The sequence below is a fragment of the Cricetulus griseus genome (genome assembly GCF_003668045.3).
Source record: "Cricetulus griseus strain 17A/GY chromosome 1 unlocalized genomic scaffold, alternate assembly CriGri-PICRH-1.0 chr1_0, whole genome shotgun sequence".
NCBI classification, from domain to species: Eukaryota; Metazoa; Chordata; class Mammalia; order Rodentia; family Cricetidae; genus Cricetulus; species Cricetulus griseus.
This window is the reverse complement of record NW_023276806.1, coordinates 98,110,833-98,131,618: the sequence shown is the minus strand read 5'-3', so window position 1 is coordinate 98,131,618 and position 20,786 is coordinate 98,110,833. Positions and strand designations below refer to the sequence as shown.

Here is a 20,786-nt window from a genome sequence, read left to right as displayed (position 1 = left end):
CTTGGAACTGGCAAAGAACATGCTATTAAAAATTCCCCCACACTGTGGGCTTTCCCACACATCTGGAGTAAATATAACTTAAAAATTAAAGACACAAGCTGGAGAGATGGCCCAGTGGTTAAAAGCACTTGCTGCCCTTGCAGAGGATGTACATTTGGTTCCCAGAATCCAGACACTTCACAACTGCCTGTATCTGCAACCCAATGGCCTCCACAGATACTCACAGTCAGTCACAATTGCATACACACAACAATAAAATCTTCAAAAAGTTGAAAACACAAATTGTATTTCTTATAGAAGACAAAAGATAGTGTATACCTGTCACTTTTCATTTCAACTTGCTCAAATTACTTCTCATATATAGCTACAATCCTTTCTGTGTTTAGAGACACTATTTACCATGGAAGAAAACCACAAATTTCCTCTGGCCACTCTATGACTGTCATAAGAATGATGACTTTATGGCATAGAGGCATGTCTCAGCAATTAAGAGATGCTCTTCCAGGGACCTGGGTTCATGTCCTAGAACCCAGAGGGTACATCACAACCATCTGTGACTCCAATTTCAAGGGAATCAATGCCCCCTTCTGACCTCTGAGGACACCAGTCATGCATGTTGTATACATACATCCATATAGGCAAAACACTCATATGCATAAAAGAAATTGCTTTGGATTTTTTTAAAAGAATAATGGCTTGAGTCATCTGATACCTCTGTAAAATAAAGATGTGAGTATTGAAAATTCCAGCTTCATAGGCCATGAGAATGAACACATGTATTAAAATGCAAAGTGAGAAATGAATGTAACCTTAAGAGCACCAATTCTTTGCTTAGATTCAGTTCCTGTTGCCTCGACTTGTGAGAAGCTATGTTATGTTGTGAGAAGCTATGTTATATGTGAGAGCATGGGAGATGGCTGATGGTTGTAAATCCCTGCATCTCCTCCCATGGAGAGGTGGTGTCTGGCTTCAGAGACTTGCTGAAATAGTGTATGTGGTAGAAGTGACGTGATACACGAGGAGGGGTCATAACAAGCCTTGAAGCTGTTGTTGCTTTGTTCTTTGACACTGTGTCAGGAGTTCCCTCTCCTGGGGAACCACATTGAAATGTCACATGTAGGTCCTCCAGTTGGCCATTGTAGGTAAGCCCTGTCTTTATTGCCACTGTGTAAAGTCACAGGGGAGTACAGAGTGGCTCATACAATCAGTATTACATGCAACTTCAGAACTCACTCTGGCCCACAGTGGGACTCTTAATCACTTCTGATGCAATCACATAAGATAAAGTTGCTCTATATTTTGGGATGCTGACTCCATGAATCTCAGTTAGAAATTAGCAGCCCTTCACACATTGTTCCCAAGGAAAAAAAAACTTTAAGAAAATATACTTCATTTGTAAAAATTACCCACTAAAAATATATAAGTCAGTTATTTGGAATATATCCACAGAATTTTCCACTTTTTAAAATCCATTTTCAAGCTTTAGACCATTTCATTGAAAACAAAGAAACAACAAAAACCACTATGTCAGTTGATAGTGAATTATATTTTTCCAAGTCCTCAGTCTTGAAGCCATCATTAATGGACTATCTCCATAGATTTACTCACACCATATAAAATATATATGGAATTGTGATATCTGGTCCTTTGAGAAGGCTTCTTTCACTTAGTAAAATGCCCTTTCCTGTTACAACATACACCAATACTTTGAATTCAGCAATTTCTTTTTCTTACACAGGCAGAGGAAGTAAATATTTTATATTATGGGCTGTTTTGTCCCTATAGCAGTTACTGTACTTAGCAGCTATAGTAATAATGCAGCCATAGACAATATGGAAGCAGGTGACAGAGGCCATATTAAAGAGACAACCGAACACCTTTATTTACAGAATAATAAGGAGAGGTAGATATGACTCACAGCCCAGTGTGCTGACCCTGATTTACGCATCTGGGAGGGGGACTATTTTTGAATTTTTTTAAAAAGAACTTCAAGTCTTAAATAAACTATTGACCATATTTCTTTATAATTCAAATTTTAAGCCAAAGCTGAAGGTTTTATTAAATTCCAAGAGCCAGCAGAGTAGGTATAAATCAATGTAGAACGTAGCAAACACTGCGCACCAGGGAGCATTATTTCAGAGACTCCTTTGATGTGCTGAGTCACAAATCTTAAGACTTAATACACATAAAAATCAGCTAAAATGGTGGGGATCGTTCTCCTGCTGGGCCCTTCCTGCCAGAAAATTTTTTGTCAGGGGTTGTTTTCTCTTGACTTTGGGAGCTGTAGACATGTTCTTGATGACAACTGCCCTTGCCTTGAAGGATTTTTATAGACTATGTGTCCCCTCTCCCCATCCCACTAACTCCTTCATTATCCTTGCAGTGTTTACTTTCTCGCATTGCTGTGACACAGTATCTGGTAAATGTAATTCAGTGAAGGAAGCTTTATTCTGTCTCAGGGTTCGAGTGTAGAGCCCACCATGGCAGGGAAGGTATGGCAGGCAGCAGGGAATGTGAAGTCACTGGTGACAGGACTTCCATAGTCAGGGAGCTGTGAGAGGTGAATGCTGGGACCGAGTTTGGCTTTTCCTTTATTCACTCCAGGACATAAGAACATGGCGCTGGCTGCTCACACTCGGAGAGAGCCTTCCCTCCGACACATCTATCTATCCTCACAAACACTCCAAGAGATGTATCTTCTAGGTAACTGTAAGTCTAGTCAAGCTGAAGCATGCACGAATCAACATGACAGTCCATCTGGCTGAATGACTGAGTGCTGGCCACTTACTTGACAATAGTGAATGCATGTTGTATGCTGGGCAGGAATGGGATGCTTCCACTATGTTCCCACCATGCTCCAAAGTCTGTGGCCACTGTGGGTGCCTGAGAGCTCCTTGAATGAGAAGCGTTCTTTCCTCCGGTGGGAATTATTAGCATCAGAAAGGGTCAAAACCTTAATTATCTCTTTACTTCTGAAAGATCTCAGTGTAATAGCCTCACAGGAGGGGAGCCAAACCATATCATTTTGATCTGTAATGCTTTATTAATTTTTCTCTCTTGCTACCTCAGATTAACTTATTCTACTGTGTTTCAAGTGGTTTGAAGACAGGAAATAATTTCCTTTCTATTCTCATCTCCATTGCTCAATATATGAATGTATTTAGTATACTTTTGAAAGTGCTTAATCAACTTCAGTTTTTCATTGTGCATAAACACATACATTTGAAATCTTTTATATCAAGCAAGACTTTAGCTATCTAATGCTATTAAATCTTTAAATATTTAGCTAAAGCTATTAGAAGCTATCTAATGCTACTAACAGAATATATAATATTACTGACTTCTATCCATATGAATTTTTTATTATTGGATTTTGTGAATTAGCTGCCTATAACACTTAGAATGATTTTGCACATATTATTGAATTAGAGTAGCTAATATGTTACCTCTTGGTTTTGCCCCCAGTTTTAAAAAGAACAAAATAGTGTATATTAGCAAAATGTTCACATTTCTCCCCATGTGTAGCACTGTTCTGGGGTTCTCAATGCTGCACTCAGATACACTACCACTCTGCCCCACATGTGCAGTCACCCTATTTACCAAAAGACCTTCTCTGCCTTTAAAAAACTCATACTATCTAACAAAAACCATAGTGTCAGGCATGTTTTTGGTTAGAAGAGTCCAAAAGACTCCCAAAACAATATAGGCTGCTTCCGTCTCTTGGAGTTTTTATAGCTAGTCTATAGGGAGGAGGCTTCCAGGCCAGATACAGTTCTGATCCTGAATCCTGTGTTAGAAGTGTGTGGTATCCAGCAACAAGGACATACCTTCAACCTCTACGAAGCAACCATGGGTAGCAGGAATATCCTATATTGTTTTAAAAGTCTCTTGGATTTCGCTGGCCAAAAACATGCATGATACTGTTAGTTTGCTTGTGATGGCTCAATAGATAAAGCATTTGCCACACAAGCAGGAGGACCAGGGTTCATGTCCCTAGTAGCCATCACCACATGCCTGTATCCCAGCAACTCAGGGCAAGCTGACTAGCTAGGCCAGCCCGAGGACCAGAGCTCTTAGTGCAAGAGGACCTGCTTCAGTGATTAAAGTGTAGAACCATAAGGAAGATACTCAGTGTCAGTCTCTGAACTCCATATCCATATAAGCACACCCACTCATGTCTACCCACATACATGTAGCATATATATGTTTATATACATACACACACACACACACACACACACACACACACACACACACACACACATATATATATATATATGATATATAAAGTAAATAAATTTCTGACTAAAATAAATCTAACAACTTTGTTTCTTCTGGATCCTGTTGTGTTGTTTCTGCTTTACTCTGTAGACTTATGTGTATAAAGCCAGTCATCTGGACAGGAAGTAACAGGATTCGCTTTGATACACAGCATCATCTCCGGTGAACATTTTCACAACATTACACCCCTGCAGTCACTGATTTTCTCATTCTTGCCTCCTCCAGCAGCTCCAGAGGTTGGAACAAGTCACTCTCTCTGCCTATTTGCTGGTCTGTCCTCTGGACCTTTGAAAACAATCTCCTTGGCTGAATTCTGCAGGGAGCCCAGATCTAAAGCCTGCCCCTGACAGAACATTACTCTGCTACAGTTTTGGATGTAATGCCGCCTAAGGAAAAGCACAGAGCTTGAGATACTTTGAAAAAGGTGTATCTACATTGACATCTGAGTGGATAGTTACCTAAAAACATAGACAGCAAGAGTGTCTTACAGAAGGGAGTTTTTCTCCTTTAGTTTTAACTAATGTAAAAATATATTGAAGTCAGGAGAACATAGGGTATCATTCTCATTTGCTGTGTACCTTACTTTTTGAGATAGGATCTCTTGTGGACACACACACACACACATGTGGTGGTATTTTGTTTTTGATATAACAAATAAAGCTTGCCTGAAGATCAGAGTGCAAAGTTAGTCACAGTAGCTAGCCATAGAGGCCAGTCAGTGGTGGCACATACCTTTAATCCTAGCAGCCACACTACTTAGCCATAGAGCTCAGACAGTGGTGGTACACACCTTTAATCCCAGCACTTCTGGAGACAGAGGCAGACAGATGTCTGTTAGTTCAACTATCCTGAGCTATACAAATTGACCCAGTGTAAAAGAGAAACAGAGCTCACACAAAGGTGATCTTAGCACTTGGGATCCCATGCTTATAATCCCAGCACTAGAGAGGAATATAAGGAGGGAGGAGACAGGAGCTCATTAAAGTCTGAGGAGCAGTGCAGTCTGAGGACAGGCTTGCCTCTTTGGTCTGAACATTGGTAGAGTCAGGAACTCTCTAGTGGCTGGCTGCTTTGCTTCTCTGATTTTCATCATTAACCCCAATATCTGACTCTTGAGTTTTTATTATCAGGAACATAGAGAATTCATCACACACACACACACACACACACACACACACACACACACACACACAGAGAGAGAGAGAGAGAGAGAGAGAGAGAGAGAGAGAGAGAGAGAGAGGTCCTAGTTTGCTTTCTCTTGCTGTGATAAACATGACAACCAAAAGTAACTTGGGGAGGGAAGGTTTTATTTCATTTTACAGGTTATAATCCATTGTGAAAGGAAGTCAAGACAGGAACTCAAGGCAGGAACTGAAGCCAAAATCATGGAGAAATGCTGCTTACTGGCTTGCTTCATCTGTCTTTCTTGGCTACAACGTTCATACAGCCCAGACCCTCCTGTGTAGGGATGACACCACCCACATTAGGCTGAGCCATCTATATCAACTAGCAATTAAAAAAGTGCCCCAGAAACATGCCAATAGGCCAGTCTGCTCTGGGCAGTTCTTCAGCTGAGTTTCCCTCTTCTCAGGTAACTCAAGGCATGTGTCAAGTTGAAAGCTTAAGTTGATATGGTCTTCAGACATTATTTATTATGAAACATTCAAAATGCCCCCTGTTCAATATTTGTCATCATCTTTAGTCACTCACTGTAATAGCACAGCAGACTTCTGACATCTACCCAACCCTAACTTAGCACCTATTCATGAAACTTTCCCCACTATGTCCTCCTCCTTTGAAAACCTCTTGCTAACAGCCATTCTCCTGTCTGCTTCTGTGAGATCAACTTTAGTTTTAGATTCCACATGATTGGCACTAAGCTGGACCTCACATATTTCATTTAACAATGATTTTCAGCTGTCTGTGTTGTTACGATGACAGGACTCAATGCTTTTATGACTGATTTAGTCCATTTAGTATATGCACTATCTTTTCTTTATTCATTCATCAATTAATGGGCACCTAGGTTTTCTCCAGCACAGACTTAAAGTTTCATGAAGTTCTCTGTGAGACACTTAGGTAAGCATCAGAAGCAGCAGAGACAGACAAGTTCCCTTGAAGATTTTGAACATGACTGTCATTCAGGAACATACCAGTCATTGTCTATGATGAATATTAAGTATCTATACCAGTGGTTCTTAACTTTAATGCTGCTTTAATGCAATTCCTTTAATATAATTCCTCATGTTGTAGTGACTCCCAACCATAAAATTATTTTCATTGCTACTGCATAACTGTAATTTTGCTACTGTTATCACTGTGTTTTCTGATGGTCTTTTTGGGGCTGTGACACACAGGTTGAGAACTGCTGGTCTATGTGAACACATTTTTAACCTCCATATGATTTACTATTGTGGAAGTAGAAAGAAATTAAGTATCATGTTATCAGTGGTGTCATAAACCAACAGCTGCTTGTAGGCTTATGGGAGACATTGTCATTCACATTTGCTATTAGGGTTCTCACTTCCATAGTCAACCTAGGCTACATCAAGCATGACCACTAGTCATATAACTAAGTTCTCAGGCAAGATATCACTACAGTTACCATCCTGACCACACAGAATATATTTAAGGAACTCTGATGATGGATAGACAACAAATCATGTTCCCCACACATGTCTTCCAAGACTTTTTGTTTTCATGTAAACTGAGGTTTTTTTTTTTTTTTTTCATCTATGAAAAAGATGCTTTGAAGGATGAGCTAAACAGCCCTTGTCAGGGAGTGGAGATGCTGGTTGGACACCAATGAATTGTCAAATACACTCAGCTCAGTGTAGCCTCTGAGCCTGCCAGGCTAACCAGCGAATACCTATTTCAGAGTATTACATGGCTTGCCCTCAGAAAGCCTTCCTGTCTTCTTTTCTAGAAAAAGAACTCTTTAGTTTTTGTTATGAGTATTTGCCTGCATGTATGTGTGTACCATGTCTAGAGGCCAAAAGAGGGTGCTGGGTCCCCTGGAGCTAGAGTTAACAATGATTGTGAGCTTCCATGTGGGTGCTGGGAGCCAAATCAGGTCCTCTGAGAGGGCAGCCAGTGCGCTTTATTGCTGAGCCATCTCTCCAGCCCCGCCTTCCTGTCTTTTAAAAGTCTGTGAAGCATCCCTAATTATTTTCTAGAAAGCCTATTTTTATTTTCTATTTATTATGTAAGTCTTTGTTTTCTTTATTTTTTATTTATGTCTTTATTTTATTATGTAAGTCTTGATTTTCTTTATTGTTTTCATGGACTATCTCACAGGAAAAAATGTCAGAAGAATTTTGGGGGAACATATCTACTTGATGTTAGAGTATGTAGAGATTTCCCTTTTACTATAATTTTTTCTACAAAATAATACAAATTACTTGGAAACACATTGTAAAAGAAACCACTCACATACAGATTGTTTCTATTAAAACCACTTAAGGTAGAAGGATATACTTGTCCATATACCAGGAAACACATGGATTTACATCAGCACATCGCAGGTCTTTTGAGAGTCTAGATAACATGTCCCTATGACTTGTGGAGTCCAGCCAAAATAAGCAAGCTGCTCCACAGACATTCTCATTAAACATCTGCTATCTCTTCTTTCTGTTTTTCCCCATGGAAGGAAAATTTTGCCAAGAAGAAGCAGATTTTGAAAAACAACCCCCCCCAAAAAAAAGCATTTAGAAGTAAATGAACATGGTTTCTTCACAGAAGCCAAGAGGGTCTTATGAAATAAATAAGCACATGAAGAATTAAGGCAGACATGGAGCTACTTCTTGCAAACCAGGGCTGGAGAGACAGCTCAGTTGTTAAGAGCACCAGTTGCTCTTGTAGAGGACCCTCAATTCAGTACCCAGCACCCACATGGTGGCTCACAACTGGCTGTGACTCCAGTTCCAGGATATCTGATATCTTCTTCTTCTGGCTTCTGTGGACATCTACCTGCATGTGGTATACATGTGTACAGTCATGCACACCCACAGATGAAATAAAATCAAATAAATCTTTGGAAAATAACTCCAAAAACCTCTTAAAACACATGATTTGTTTCTTATGGGAAGACAATAGAATTAAGGGTGTTAGCCATGTTTCATTGACATTCTTTCCAGTTCAAAGTTTTTTCTCAACACAGTTTCTCACCGTTAGTCCAGTGTTTCAATCACGGGCATTCAAAAGACTTCTGAGACAATTGCTCACCAAAGCAATATGTAATTATTTAAAGAACCAATAGTTCCAAGGCTAATGCTAATTGGGAAGAAAGCAAGCATTCTGTTTCCATTCTGGCATTTTAGATGATATATTCTGAGATGCCTTTGTATTTGGAGTCCAGAGGATATTTTTCCATGGGGAAAATTTATTGCTCATAATAATCCAGTAAACAAAATAAATGCAACTATTTTGCAATATCTTTCAAAATTGAAATGACAGCTTCTAAATACCTGTAGCATACAGACAAGGGTGTTTGTCAGCATCATCACAGTCAAGCATCCTAACATAGAGGGAGAAGTATATAACAGACTCCACTGGAAGAGTCAGGGCTAAAACTTTGGCAAGAATAGTGTCAAGGTTTTGGGGGGAAAGAACTGTGTTAAAAGCACTTAGAGTATAAACTAATTACCATGGTTCCTCAGCAGGACACTCAAAAAAACTCTTCAAGATATCAGAGAGCTCACACAAATCTCACTAAGCCATCACAACATGGGAGTCAAAGATCTTTCATTCCACCATTAACTCACCCAGCCATCCACTTATTTAGCAAATATTAATTAATGGCCTACTGAGACACTGGACTCACTCTTCATATTTATGTCATATCATGTCACAAATGCTACAAGGAAGTACTATTATGGTTTGGCAGAGGGCCTTAGAAAGTCACACAATGATGCAAAAGACAGAGCCGTTATTTCAAATGATGCTCAGTCTTTGAATTCTGAAGACGTCTCTTTATCAATCATATGCCTGATATATGTAAAAATTATTTTCTTAGTAATGTCCCCTGAAATATGAATGCAGGTGGTAGCAACTGTGATTTTAAAAAGGACTCCAAACCTGGGCAGACATCCCCTGCTCAACCACAGGCAGAATCTGCCAGAAGACAAGGTAGGCTGCCCAGGGACCTCCACCATACTCTCTATCACCCCACAGCTGAATTCTCAGGGTCACCCCTAATACTGCAACAGAACACCAGAAGCAGCTTCCCACCCCAGTCCATGCCTCCTGTGGATCCCTCATACCATTTCCCCCCTGCCCCTTTCACTAGCCAGCATTCCCCTATGACCACATCAGCCAAGCAGGCCAGTAAAACAAGGCAACACTCAGCTATCACACTCTTTAAACATCTGGAGAGGAAACAGAAACCGAGGAGTAAAACTCTTACCCAATTAAGACAAACTCAGAGATCAGCACCTAGACCTATAATCATCCCAAACCCAGATGTCTCGATGACAGTGTAAGAACACAATCAACAATAGCAGGGCAATATGTCACCAGCAGAGCCCAGCTATCCTACATCAGCAGGTCCTAAAAATTCCAACATAATTGAAACACAAGAAAAAAAAAAAGGAAAAAAACAAAACCTTAAAACCAACATGAAAGAGGTCCTTAGAGAGGAAATAAATAAATCTCCTAAAGAAATACAGTAAAACACAAACAATTGGAGAAAATGAACAAATCCCTTAAAGAAAGCCAGAAAAAAACAAATAACTGAAAGAAACAAATAAAACTGTTCAAGACCTGAAAACGGAAAAAGAAGCAATAAAGAAAACACATACTGAAGGACTTCTGGAAATGAAAATTTAGGAATGCATAAAAGAACTACAGAGGCAAACTTCACCAACAGAATACAAGAGATGGAAGAGAGAATCTCAGGCATTAAAGATATGATAGAAGAAATAGATACATTGGTCAAAGAATATGTTAAATCTAAGAAATTCCTGACACAAAACATTTAGGAAATATCGGACAATATGAAAAGACCAAACCTACAAATATCAGGAATAGAGAAAGGAAAAGAATATCACCAAAAAGGCCCAGAAAACATTTCAACAAAATCCTAGAAGAAAAATTTCCTAACCTAAAGGAGCTGCCTTTAAAGGTACAAGAAATTTACAGAACACCAAATAGACTAGACCAGAAAAGAAAGTCCCTTTACTACATAATAATCAAAACATTAAACATATAGAATAAAGAAAGAATATTAAAAGCTGCAAAGGAAAATGACCAAGTAACAGATAAAGACAGATCTATCAGAATGACACCAGATTTCTCAATGGAGACTCTAAAAGCCAGAAGGGCCTGGACAGATGTGGTGCAGACTCTAAGAGACCACAGATGCCAGCCCAGACTACTAAACCCATAAGTGGAGAAAATAAGACATTCCATGATAAAGTCGAACAATACCGAACTACAAATCCAGTCTTACAGTCGGTGCTAGAAGGAAAAAATCCCAAACCAAGGAATTTAACTATACCCATGAAAGCACAGGAAATAACATCACATTAGCAAAACCAACACACATGAGAGTCCACGCGCGCACACACACACACACACACCACCACCACCACAAAACAAAAAAAAGGAATTAATAATTGTTCATTGGTATCTCTCAATATCAATGGCCTCAATTACCCAATAAAAAGACACAGATTAACAGACTGAATAAAAAAATAGAACCCATAATTTTGCTGCAAACAAGAAAGATACCTTAACATCAAGGATATACATTACCAGGGTAAAGGACTGAAAAAAGATATTCTAAAAAAATGGACCTAAGAAGCAAGCTGGTGTAGCCACTTTAATATCTAACAAAATAGATGTCAAGCCAAAATTAATCGAAAGGGATGGGGAAGAACACTTCATAGACATCAAAAGAAAAATCCACCAAGATGACATTTCAATTCTCAGCATATATTCCCCCAAATACAAGGGTATCGACCTCTGTAAAAGAAACATTATCACAGCTTAAATCACACATTGATCTTCACGCACTGATAGTAGGAGACTTCAATATCCGACTCTCATGATAGACAGGTCGTCAAGACAAAAACTAAACAGAGAAATGCTAGAACTGATACTCTAAAGCAAATGAACCTAAAAGATATTTATAGAACATTCCATCCAAACACAATAGCATATACCTTCTTCTCAGTACTTCATGGAACTTCCTTCAAAATAGATCACATACTTGGTCACAAAGCAAATCTCAATAGATACAAGAAACTGAAACAACACCCTGCATCCTATATGACCACCATGGATTAATGCTGGATATCAGCAGCAACAGAAACAACAGAAATAGCACAAATACAGCTCACACTGGTGAGGATGTGGAGCAAGGGGAACACTCCTCCATTGTTGGTGGGAGTGCAGACTTGTACAGCCACTATGGAAATATGGTGGTTCCTCAGAAAGATGGGAATTGATCTACCTCAAGACCCAGCTATACCACTCTTGGGCATATACTCAAAAGATGCTCTATCCAACAATGTATCACTTACTCAACCATGTCCATTTTGGCTTTATTCATAATTGTCAGAAACTGGAAACCACCTAGATGCCCCTCAACAGAAGAATGTATAAAGAAAATGTGGTACATTTATACAATGGAGTACTACTCAATTGTATTTTTTAAAAATACAATTTTTTTTATTTTTTAAAAAATGATATCATGAGATGAACAGACAAATAGATGGAACTAGAAAAAAAATCCAGAGTAAGCTAACCCTGACCCAAAAAAGACAAATAAGATTATGTATTCACTTATAAGTGTATATTGGTTGTTAAGTAGATAATAATGAAGCTACAATTCACAATCCCAGAGAGGATAGGTAAAGAGGAAGCCTTGTCTGGTACAAAAGGCAGCCAGTTCACACTCTTTATCCTCCCTTGCTAGGAGTCCTCACTAGGGTTACCCTAATACATTGGAGGAAGTTTCCACTGTGCTAGGTTTCCACACCATTCCCCAAATGCCTCCAATTCCAGCTATCTCTCCCTATACTCTCTCCCCCCATCCCTCCCACCTACACCTGATTGCTCCAGCTCCCATCCCCACCCTTCCTCAGTCCACCCAAAAGATTGATTCAGCTCAGCAGGGCTCACGGAGACTGAAACTGCAAGCAGGGGGTCTGCAACAGGTTCTTGGTGTGTGTTATGGCTGTTTTCTTGGTGTATTTGTGAGACTCCTAACAGTGGTAGCTGGTGTCTCTGACACTTTTGCCTGCTCTTGAGACTCCTTCCTTCCCATTGGGTTGCCTCATCCAGCTTGGATATGAGGGCTTTCACCTTGTTTTATTTTTGTTTTTTTTTCTGTTCTGTCTGGCTGTCTTTCCACCTTGCAAACTGTGAGTTAAATAAGCCCTAAAGTCCCTTTGTTCATAAAGTACCAAGCTTCAAGTATTTTGTTATGGCACTGGGAAAAAAAATCACTCTCAGATTTTTCACAAAGAAAGTAAGCATAGTTTTAGGTTCTGGGAAGTTGAATGCAAAACAAAAACAAACAAAAATCATTTTAGAAGGCACAACAGATTAAACATGCATGCACTTACATCTGTTTGCTTGTGAATTATTACTAAAATGTCATGTAAGGCTTTTTAAAAGACAAACGACAAGGGAAACAGATTAAAGTCAGAGTGGACATGAAATGCCATCAATAATTTGGAAGCTATAAAGCAGAGAAATTAGTGATTTTTAAGTTTTCTGGAACAACAAAAGAAGAAGTATAAATCAGCAACAGGGAGGGGATAGTGACAGATTGACTTGAGGCCTCAGTTTCCCAAAGCAAATGTAGACATCTCTAAAGTTGCTGTGAGAGTTAACTATGGAAGAAGGAAGTAGACTTTCACTTTAATGTGAATAGCGGTTACGCCAATGATGCCTTCTTTGGCCGATCTGGTAGAGAGCTGTTCCCCCTCCTTTATTGGCAAAAAAACAGGAGTTTAATCCTGGGACGAGCTGAACCAGGAAGATTGAGGCTTGGAGGATTAGGAGCAGCAGACAGTAGGTAACATACAGAAAGGGGTTATGTAGAAACCGATGGGGCTGGGCTATATAGCAGAGGCCTCTTGTGTGCTGCTGCCTGGATACTGCTCGTGTCCCCCACGCAGCAGATCGGAAGATCCATTTCTGGGGAAGTTTACCAAACCACAGGAAAGACCTGGGCCAAGACAAATAAATAGACAAATAAAGCAGCTGCCGTGTTTGCAGAGTGAAGCCCCCAGTGGACCAATCCTCTGTTCACCAACAAAATTATATCCTGTGGCATGAGAAGAGGTACCAAGAGTCAGAACAGGGCCGCAAAACGTGGGCCACAGGAAAGTCAGCAATTCCTCCCAGATGTGAAGGGAAAATAATTTTTGATTTTTGATTTTATTGCCATTAAAGTGATAATCAAATGTGAGGTTAGAATGAGACACAATCAGACTTTTAGGGCCTCAAGACACCACTCCTAGGCTTTGTCATGAGGTCCCCTGCAATACCTGCTCCAGCAAATTAAACCAAGTTAGCCAAGGGAGAAAGAAAATAATTCTAGGAGGCCAAAAGGATTCTGGGACTTTGAAGTAGCAAGAGTGTTGCCACTCTAGCTGCCGAGTAATCCCTGAGAGAAGCAAGATCTGGGTAGGAGAATACACAAATCTGGAGAGAAATGTCAGAAGCTACATAATAATATTAGAACTAGTTCAGAGAGTGTTTGTTTCATTAGCCCTTTCTGATACATTATTGATTGACATGGAAAATTAAGCAAACAAAAACAACTACCTATAACTCCAGGTAATAAAAATTGTTGTTAAGGAGTATGTTTGTTGGTGTTCTCTCACTATACTGAATATGTAAGACCTATTTACAAAGAGAAAATGTTCAGTGTAGGTGTATTTTAGTGTTTTTATTTGTATTGATTGATTTGTCACTTTGGCTCTGTGACATACATCAAGGTAGGAGTATGTGAGAGAATCAAACCTTCTATTTAGTGGCCAGGGAGCAAACAAGAGGAGAGGGAATGACTGGATTCCCTCCCAATAGGCTCTACCTCTCAAGTAACCCACCACTTCCTCCCAGCACCATATGCCAAGGACAACCCTCCAACATAAGAAGGGCCTTTCAGGGGCATTTATAATCAAAACCATAGTGGAGGATGGGGCTTGGGACTTAAAACTTTTGTATAGCTCTAATGAGATAGAAATGATTATAGTGACTCATCCTAAACATAGCCGGAGAGGTGGACACTGAGTGGAGGAGGACATAAACTCGAAGGGTGTATGACATCACACCTCACACAGGGGAACAAACCACGGAGGGTTTACAGTGCTGCTGCAGTAGTCAGAAAAATAAAATCAGTATTGTAGCATGATATGGAATTTGGGGATTTAAGGAACAAAAGGAATTTCCCAAAGCTTCCAGAAATCACAGCAGGAGAGTCTGTGTCTGTAATTCCAGCACTAAAGAGGTTGGGGCAGAAAGAACACCACAGTTTTGAGGCAGGAAGATTGCTATGAGTTCAAGGCCAGTTTACCTTACAATGTTCCTGAGCCACCAAGTGAAGCCTTATCTTAAGAAGCCAAAATTAATCAATAGCTTCTAGGGCTTGCCTTTAAAAAAAAAAAAAAAGTAATGGAAAATGGGCCTAAGAAGGGATTGGCGGAGGAAGAATGGGGTAGAGGAACATTTTTTATACCTCTAGTCATGACTGACTTTAAAAATTATGTTTTTAAACTTGATAATGCATTTCAATTTAGAAGTTAGAAATGCCACTATTAACTCATTGTGCATTTCTTTTTTTTCTGCAGACCAAATGTGCTGTAGTTTCATTTTGAGAAAATCTGCTATGAGAGGGAGAAAACAAAGAAAAACTGTACAAAGGAATCGATGCCCAACCTCATTCCTTGCTCTTCCATCCCTGTCAAGGTTGCCTTGTGGGTCCCAGCACTGTCTACATGGAGTATGCACTGCTCTGCTCTTTCCCTACCCTAGACAGGTCCCCGATGTTCTGTGGGTTTTAAGGTGTGTGTGGGGAGTGGGGGCAGGGTGTCTGTGTGTGTGATCCGTGTGTGTGATCTGTCTGTGTGTCTCTCTCTGTGTGTATGTGTGTGTCTCTGTGTGTGTGGGGTGTGTCTCTGTGTGTGGGGGGGTGTCTCTGTGTGTGTGTGTGTCTGAGTGTGTGTGTCTGAGTGTGTCTGAGTGTGTGTGTGTGTGTGTGTGTGTCTGAGTGTGTCTGAGTGTGTGTGTGTGTGTGTCTGAGTGTGTGTCTGTGTCTGTGTGTGTGTGTCTGTGTCTGTGTGTGTGTCTGTGTGTGTCTGTGTGTGTCTGTGTGTCTGTGTGTGTCTGTGTGTGTGTGTCTGTGTGTGTCTGTGTGTGTCTGTGTGTGTCTGTGTGTGTGTGTGTCTGTGTGTGTCTGTGTGTGTGTGTGTCTGTGTGTGTGTCTGTGTGTGTCTCTGTGTGTGTGTCTGTGTGTGTGTCTGTGTGTGTGTCTGTGTGTGTGTCTGTGTGTGTGTCTCTGTGTGTGTGTCTCTGTGTGTGTGTCTCTCTCTGTCTCTGTCTCTCTGTCTCTGTGTGTGTGTGTGTGTGTGTGTGTGTGTGTGTGTGTGTGTGGTCTCTTTGTATGTGTGGTCTCCCTGTGTGTGTGGTCTCCCTGTGTGTGTGGTCTCCCTGTGTGTGTGGTCTCCCTGTGTGTGTGTGTGTGTGTGTGTGTGTGTCTGTCTGTCTGTCTGTCTGTCTGTCTGTGTATGGGGTTCTCTGTAAATTGGAGCTTGCTGATTACATCACCAGCTTGTGTTTGGTGACAGGACTCCATATACCCAAACGTCTCTCATCTAGGATGTGCCCATCCACGTTCCTTCACTTTGGAACTCATGTGGCCCTTGGAGTTCTTCATTGCTTTGAGGTTTCTACACTTTCTGATGACATCCTGCGTTTCAGTGGGTAATAAGGGGTTACAGAAAGTAATAAATATGATGTCCCAAGTACCTTTGGTCAATGACATCCCCTGTTTAATATAGAGTGCTCTTATAAAAATGGCGAGAGGAACTGTGAGGAAGCTAGCTCATATGGCTGCTTCATATTACTTCATGCTCAGCTTAGATATAAAGGATTTAAACCCACTTCACACACTGTTGCTAAGCCCAAGTTTCTTGGTTTTTTTGCTTTTTTGCCCTTTAAAAAAAATTGGATTCAAGCGCCTGACTTTACCCATCCAGGATAATGAGTGGCCCGAGAGATCCTTTTGAATGCTATTCCATCATCCAGTACATATTTCATCTTATATAACTTCACACCACACACAGTTTATAGCATTATTTCTATAAATTTACCTAAGTTATTCCTTAAAGCAGCAAGCTACCTGAGGACCAAGACAATGAATGGGCAGATTTAGCAACTATTAGGTAACCACCTTTAAAAGAAGGCAATTGTGGTGCCATCCAGCCTGTGTGTCTCCAGCGCACCCATCCAGTGCGTGTTATGTCAAACAGCTTGTTGAATTCCAGAATTATTTATCTACCACCTTCTGTTTTGCTGGTCTAGTGATCCTCTCACAAAGAGAAAATGTAGATAATTCTATTTAGCATTTCAAATGAACACAGTCTGGCTTGGCAATCACCATTTATTTTTCCCGAAGACTGCCTTACAAGCCATTCTTTCTAAAACATTAATTTCAGAATTTTCCTTGACACTGGTGTCAAGAGGAAAATAACGCATGTTCTTTCCTTGAAAAATCAAAACCATGCATGGCCATGTGCTTCAGCATGTCCTGATCGCTCTTTAAAAAGTAACCGACTGGTCTTTAAGATGGCCTCGTGGCGAAGGGGGGCATCTGGATCCAGGCAGTGGTGGCTCCCGAGAGAGGGTTAGCCTGTCAGCCACTGACTGCTACATAGTGCATGAAATCTACAGTGGGGAAAATGCCCAGGACCAGTTTGAGTATGAGCTGGAGTAGCCGCTAGAAGCCCAGTACAAATACATTGTGATAGAGCCCACCCGAATTGGCGATGAGACAGCACGTTGGATCACCGTAGGCAATTGCCTGCACAAGATGGCCATGTTGGCTGGCATTGCCCCTGGATTACCCCCACTACATCTCCCTGCCCGCTGGTGTGCTGAGCCTGGCCTGCTGTAACCTCTATGGGATCTTCTGGCAGTTTGACCCTTGCTGCAAGTACCAGGTGGAGTATGATGCCTATAAACTGTGCCGCCTGCCTCTGCGCATGCTCACCTCCTCCACACCAGTAGTGCTGGTTCAGAAGGACGACCTGCACAACACAATAGCACTGGCTGCCCTGGTGTACTGTGTAAAGAAGGTTTATGAGCTCTATGCTGTATGACTGCAGGAGAGTGGGACGTGAAGCAAAACCACAGGGCCCACAGGACTCAGATCCCTACAGCAACACTTTGGATTTTCTCTGTGAGGCAATAGCACCTGGGAAAGTGTTTGGCTTAATACTTGTTATTTTTAAACAAAAATAACAGATCATGGGTACGCCAGGGGTTTATTCAGCTCATTACACTAAGATGTCTCTTTCCATAACCCAGGAGTGGGGCCCAGGCTGTGGAAGTCTGACTGGGCAATGGAATATGGATGGAGCCAACACTACTTACTGAGGGGTGTGAACTTGCTGTGGGGGTGTCTTAAGTATATTGTTTAACTATACCATTCAGAAGCCAACTGGAAGCTTTTGACCATTAAAATTTGACCACATGATTTTTGTGCATCTTGTTCTTCACTTCTACTTCATTTCCTTCTGAAGACTTTAGCCTGCTGCCCACAAACCAATCAAAAGGAGAAAAGTGCATTCATTATAAAACAAATACATAGGGCAGAAAGGTAAATTCAGCCATAGTAAGATGCTATCTTTAACCTTACAGATATGCAATTACATTAATGTAAACTGGCTCTAAAAAGAAAAAGACAAAGACAGCTGTGCTGATTAGAAAACAAAACCCAATTATTGCCTGCTTATAATCTGACAGTTAAAATGTAAGAATATAAAAACATTGACAGCTATACAAAATCTAATTGAAAAAAAAAAAAACGCTAGTGTGTTAATACAAAAAAAAAAGACAGTAGTATTTATAGTAGTATTTATGGGGCAGTCATACCCAGCTACAAAGAAAAATATTTTATGATAATCAAATTATGAGTAACTTCAAAATACACAAACCAAAAGTTGAACAAATTAAAAGATACATCCAATATCACAATAAGACATTTTGACACAATTGTCTCTCACTAAAAAAAGAGTTCCTGATGAAATTTCAGTAAGACTATACATGCAAAGACCAATTACAAAGCCTGTCAAATGGCCATGTATAATGGACACGCAAAGTGAACTCATCTTTTGGAGCCCATTCCCTGTGGTTGGGATACCTTGCTCAGCCTTGATACAGAGGGGAGGGACTTGGCCGTGCCTCAACTTGGTATGCCAGACTTTGTTGACTTCCCAAGGAAGGCCTTACAACCTCTGAGGAGTGGATGGGGTCTAGGAAGGGTGGGATATGGTGGGGGGAGAAGTGGGAGGGAGAACTGGGGTTGTATTTAAAATAAAAAATAAATTTAAAAAGAATATTCATGCAAAGACCAATTACATAGCTTGCCAAATAGATATGTAGGAAGCAGTGGACCTATAATTTCCCAATAAGCATTCTTTGTAGCCACATACATTTACAAAAAGATGTGATAGGCCATAAAGTTAATCACACCAAAGTAAATAGTCCTAATAACACAGAGTGTTCTGCATCCTTTGACTATACTGCAATTAAGACTGCTTCTAGTAAGACAAAGCTGACAGAAACATTCTTTTATGTCTGGAAATTGAAGACATTTAATTCTAAATAACCCATGTATCGAGGGAGAGTGGTTTCTATAAAAGACTTTTAAATAAATTGCAGTGAAAATGGACTTACCAACTCTTCTGGAATGGGGTTACAGTCATGCTTAATTTACAATCTTAAATGCACAGATTAAAACAAAAACAAAAGCAAACTCTGACCCTCAGCTACCTGAGCACAGGGTAGGAAGTAAGAGTGAGGCTGGACGGATGGCTCAGCTGTTAAGAGCACTAGAGGACCCAGGTTCAATTCCCAGCACACGCATGCCTGCTCACAACCACCTATAGCTCCAGCTCCAGGGAATATGATGTCCTCTTCTGGCCTCTGAAAGTACTGCACACATATGGTATATACATACATTCTGACCAAGACTCAGACACTTCAAAATAAAATCTCAATTTTTTTGGAGAATAAAAATTAAATCTAAAGAAAACAGAAGGAAAAGACAGGAGAGACAGAACAGAAAGAAGCAACAATATTTGTCGTTTAACACAAATGAGAGTGACAGAATCCAGGTGAAGACTTTTACAAACCAATATATCACTAATGTTTGAAATTAGAAAACACAGATCATGGAAATGAGCAAAAGTAAATATAAAAAAGTAAATATAAAACTAGTAAAAAGTCTACCTGCTAAGTAACCTGAATCTACAAATTTAGAATTTCCCTCAATAAAAATGTTAGTCATATATGGCTTCATAAATTCTTCTAAATATTTGAAGTCCATACAAAATTTTCCAGAGAGAAGAAAATGGAATATATCCTAGATTGTTTTATGAAGTCACTAAAATTTTGATGCTAAAACTTGAACAAAATAATAAGCAATAGTGTTAGCTTTCCTTGTTAGCTGTGTGAGTTACTCCTCTGTCGCTGTGATGAAATACCATGACCTGAAGCAACTTAGGGAAGAAAGTGCATTTGGGCTGATGGTTCAGAGTGATAGATGTTCATAGTGGCAGGGAAGTCACTGTGGCAGGAGAAAACTGAGCAATTGCATCTTAGCCACACTCACAGAAGCAGAGATATCAAACTATAAACCCTCAAATCCCATGCCTAGTGACTACTTCCTCCAGCAAGGCTCCACATCCTAAAAAATTCCAAGACCTCTTCTCAACAGCACCGCCTCTTGGGGACCAAGTGTTCATATACAGACCATTTCTCATTTTGCCAACCACACCAATTACCCTCATTAACAAATGATAAAATTGAGAAGCACCTGTCTCTCCCCTGACTGCACTACTTAGTCAAAATATTCACTACAGATTCCTGGACTTCCTCACAGTTCTATTAACTGATGCAATAAATCCTCATTATTCATTTCAGAAATCATATCTATAATTGCACTCCATTGCTAAAATGCTAAGTACTACAGAAGTTCTGATACTGTCTTCTACATGCAAGTGTGCAAGCTAATCGTCCTTAATTTTATGAATCCTGGAAGAGGAGAAAACTCCTGGGTCAGAGGCAAAGAACAATTCATTGCCTACCACATGGCAAAGACAGTAGCTGAAATCCTGTATTGTCTGCATTCATTGAGTCCCATTCATGACAAGGTGACCAGCCCGTGGCGCTTGAATAGAATCAGTTACATTATGAGAGAGACATCTTGAGCTTAGGGGCCCTCAGCCTAGGCAGTGAGCAAACATACATAGCCTTTGCCCTAGAAG

At 40.2% G+C, this 20,786-nt stretch overlaps 1 pseudogene; it reads left to right on the top strand.

Moving 5' to 3' along the window:
- The first annotated feature begins 2,615 nt into the window (after positions 1–2,615).
- LOC100754049 lies at positions 2,616–17,976 on the top strand (annotated as a pseudogene).
- Positions 17,977–20,786: the final 2,810 nt, after the last annotated feature.